The sequence below is a fragment of the Triticum aestivum genome, chromosome 7D, assembly GCF_018294505.1.
Source record: "Triticum aestivum cultivar Chinese Spring chromosome 7D, IWGSC CS RefSeq v2.1, whole genome shotgun sequence".
Classification (NCBI taxonomy): domain Eukaryota; kingdom Viridiplantae; phylum Streptophyta; class Magnoliopsida; order Poales; family Poaceae; genus Triticum; species Triticum aestivum.
The window spans coordinates 15523423-15527806 of record NC_057814.1 but is presented as its reverse complement, the minus strand read 5'-3'; the positions used below and the strand labels follow the sequence as shown (position 1 = coordinate 15527806).

At 48.6% G+C, this 4384-nt stretch overlaps 1 pseudogene; it reads left to right on the top strand.

The window, feature by feature from the left end:
• The first annotated feature begins 281 nt into the window (after positions 1 to 281).
• On the top strand, positions 282 to 2333 carry LOC123171575 (protein DETOXIFICATION 16-like; annotated as a pseudogene).
• The last annotated feature ends 2051 nt before the right edge of the window (positions 2334 to 4384 follow it).

The following is a 4384-nucleotide window of genomic DNA, read 5'->3' as shown; positions in this document are numbered from 1 at the left end:
TATATACGTTCCCAAGATGACACAAGTTCAACCAGTCAAACTTGAAAGCTCCGAAGGTCTCACCTGATCCTACAACGAGCACAGTACCACACCCTGCCCTACGACGCGGTCCTTGTGTCCCGCACCTTCGCTGTCTCCTCCTCCAAGTCAACCCCAGCGGGAGCAAGAGATCAGAGATTCACCCGGCAATGGACCACAAGCAAGACACAGAGCCGCTGCTCCCGGCGGCGGACGAATGGTGCCGGCAGGGCCTCGCCGCGGCCGAGGCGAAGCGGCTGGTTCGCCTCGCCGGGCCGATGATCATCAGCTGCTTGCTGCAGAACATCATCAACATAGTATCCCTCATGTTCGTCGGCCACCTCGGCGAGCTTCCCCTCGCCGGCGCCTCCCTCGCCAACTCCGTCGCCAGCGTCACCGGCTTCAGATCATCGTACGCCCATTTCCCTACTCTCATCGATCATACTTATACACACAGCACTCTCTTCAACGACTGGGCTCTGTTCTGATTCTTGCTTGGCATGCATGAGCAATGGCTGTCGCAGATCGGCATGGCGACTGCGCTGGACACGCTGTGCGGGCAGGCGTTCGGCGCGCGGCAGCACCACCTGCTCGGCGTCTACAAGCAGCGCGCCATGGAGGTGCTCGGGCTCACCTGCGTCCCCATCGCCGTCGTCTGGGCGCACACCGGCCGGATCCTCGTGCTCCTCGGCCAGGACCCGCGCATCGCCGCCGAGGCCGGCGCCTACGCGCGGTGGCTCATCCCGTCGCTCACCGTGAGCGTGCCGCTGCAGTGCCACGTCCGGTTCCTGCAGGCGCAGAGCCTCGTCCTGCCCGTGACGGCCAGCTCGGCCGCCGCGGCGTTCTGCCACCTCGCCGTGTGCTGAGCGCTCGTGTTCAAGGCCGGCATGGGTGCCAAAGGCGCCGCGCTCAGCAACGCCATCTCGTACGCCGTGAACCTGGTGATGCTTTTCCTGTACGTCAGGCTGTCGAGCTCCTGCAGGGACACGTGGAACGGGTTCTCCATGGAGGGGTTCAAGGATCTGCGCAAATTCGCCGATCTCGCCGTGCCCTCTGCCATGATGATCTGGTATGTAGCAACTGATTCTCAAAAATACTCACCCAGATTCAAAAAAAAAACGTAGGCTGTTTTGTTGCGCAGTAGACCATACCATACTCCCGGATTTCATTTACATATTACAGGTGAAAACTTTTAACAAATCTTCAAAAACAGGGCCTCTTCTTCACCACTTGATAGAAAGAAACAATGTCATTTTTTGGGTGCAGCTTGGAGTGGTGGGCTTTCGAAACACTTGTGCTGCTGTCTGGTCTTCTGCCGAACCCTCAGCTGGAGACTTCAGTGCTGTCAATTTGGTATAGCCCCACATCAAGCTTCAGAAATTAAAAGCACATCTTTGATCTAGCTAACCTAACAGAGTGTTCAATTATTCTGCAGCCTTAACACTGGGATTCTTCTCTTCATGATGCCATCGGGGCTTGGTTATTCCGTGAGGTAACTTACTACTATCTGCTACCACTCAATACCTACAAGCAAGCATTACACTGCTGGAAATTTGATCGGCTGATCGCCTGATTTCTTCACCCCACACCCACAGCACGCGCGTTTCCAACGAACTTGGTGCTGGACAGCCTCAGGCAGCAAAGTTGGCAACGAGGGTAGTCGTGTACATCGCCTTCTTCTTAGGCTTGTTCCTGACCTTGGGCATGACCCTGCTATGCCACGTTTGGGGGTACATGTACAGCAACGAGCAGGAGGTCGTGGCATACATTGCCAAGATGCTGCCGATTCTTGGGATATCTTTCTTCATAGATGGCCTTCACGGATCTCTCTCAGGCGTGCTCACGGGCTGCGGCAAGCAAAAGATCGGCGCCACGGTGAACCTCGGCGTGTTCTACTTGGCAGGCATCCCTATGGAGGTGCTGCTTGCGTTTGTCTTCCATCTCAATGGAATGGTAAACTCTACCAAGCTCAACATTATCATCTGCAAAAGAAAAACTTAGAATGTAGTATAGTGAAACGACATGATCATCTCTCAACTCAGATGCTGATGATGTTCTTCTCCCAACAGGGCCTTTGGCTCGGCATCGTCTGTGGCAGCCTCATCAAAGTGTTCTTGTTTGCATCTGTCACATGGACCATAGACTGGAGCATGGAAGTAAGTAGAGAACACTGACTGAACACCAACAAAATTCTACCAGGACGCTGCTATAGAGTCTAGCCTAGCCAGGGTGACATCTCTTTCCCTTCCTGTTTTGAATTGCAGGCTACCAAGGCAAAGGACAGGGTATTCGGCTCATCTCTGCCAGTAGCATGAAATTTCAAGCATTACATGGTACAAGTTTCAACTAACTGTTAGGATGCTATGTGTCTTTTTTTTATAAAAAGAAAATCACGGTAGGGCCGTAGGGGACATCCCCTGCATCTGAAATTTCAAGAATCACATGGTACAAGTTTCAACTAACTGTTAGGATGCTATGTGTCTTCTGCTCATCTGTTTGGCAGATCTTCTGCTGATTTGTACGGCAGATTTGTTGTGAGAGAAAAATGCCGTGTGCTGATTGATACGGCAGATTTGTTGTGAGAGAAAAATACTGCAGAAGAAGCCAAAATAAGACAAGCCAAACGGAGTAGCCTCGTCTAGATGTCTACTACAGACTTACTCTACCGACCAAGCTAACAGTAAGTTGTACTCCGTAGATGTTATTGGATCTAAAAAAAAGAAGATGTTATTGGAATATGTAAGAAGAGGTACCACCGAAATATAACTACAGAGGCATGGTGCGTTACAAATTTCAGTACTTAGGTCAATTAGGTGTCGAATTATACACAGTCTATCCAAATTCAGTCAGTTCTTGTCTTTTGAGCCTTTGCCGAACTATCAACGGAATTGCTCTGTTGCCGGATTCGTAGCAGCAGTAGCAGGCGCCGCAGCACGGTTGCCCTTTGGTACAACTGTACTAGTGCGGCTGGATACTAGCCATGGTATTTTCAACAGAATCGGATAATCCTAACTGAGATTCAAAGGTTGGGAAATCAGTATTTCACTTTCTAACAGCTTGAATCAGCAAACTATATATGCAACATGTTACCAAGGAGTTTGGACTAAACACCAAATATTTCACAGTCCCATCTCCCATGCATATCCAAGAATTCGGTCACCCCACATAAAACCTGGGCTATGAGGCAAAATCAATTCAAACAAACACTATCAATTGTCTTGCCAAAAACTAGCTTAGGCTCAAGCTTGTGCAGACCTAGCCGGGCAAGCAAACACCTATGTATATCACCACAAGGTAGACGAGCTTTTAAGCCCTGTTTTTTTCTTGTGCAGCCTACGGCAGATTTGGGTGGATAGCTTTTCATATATCTGAAAACCAGATGTATCTGATAGCCCTTCGCGTGAGTTTTACAGCTTCTGACTTTTGAGGATATTTGCATTTTGATATATATGGAAAGCTAGCCGTCCAAAATTACCCACAGCTGAAACAAACACAGCCTTAATATTCACCTTATTGTGAGCTAGCATGGTTAAATTTAGAAGGGAGGACATATACTTGCGAATGGAGGACGTATACTTTCCCCTACGCTTAAAAAATATTTAGGGCAAGGAGCAATTGACACGTTCAATCAATTGGTATTTTGGATCTTGGTACCTGATTATACATCTTGATGACACTTGAATCATGATGATTGATGAACCATAAAAAGGATCCCCCACTCCAAATCCCATCGGCACCAAGTCTAAACCACCAGGGGAGCAGCGGAGCACAGACCGGCAGGCCATTCTAGCGTCTTTGAACTCTGTTTTTTCTTCGAATACGCAGGATGGCTGCGTATCATTATGATAATAAGAAGGAACAAGAACGTTTATTACAAACAGAACATGTAAATCACCCCAAGACATTAGACGCAAGTACATGTCGGCTTCCAGCAAAAAGAAGCAATAAAACAAGTAGAGTGAGACAGCAGCGCTGTCACCTGTCAGTCGGAGTGCATCGCCCTTTGGTTTCGCATGGATTTTCTTCAGAAAAGAAATAATCTACAGCAATCCGCAACACAATGCTGGTTGGCCAGAGATTTCGAAAGAAAATACCCCCAAACCATTTTGGAAAAGGGAAACGAGAAACCACAAGATCACATATAAATTCGAGTCGGCAACTGCCAACTTTGCCAATCCAATTTAATTTGGTATATATGGTGCCTGATAGATTAATTATCTGAGCAAGTACTGTGAAACCGCACACGCATCAAGTCTGTCGAAACTGCCCGTGACGCTCACCAACAAAAGCGTTCAGAGACATATATATAGCCGACTAGCTCTGAGTATCACTTGTGCTCGTCGTCAGGAAAGAACCGTTTCCTTCT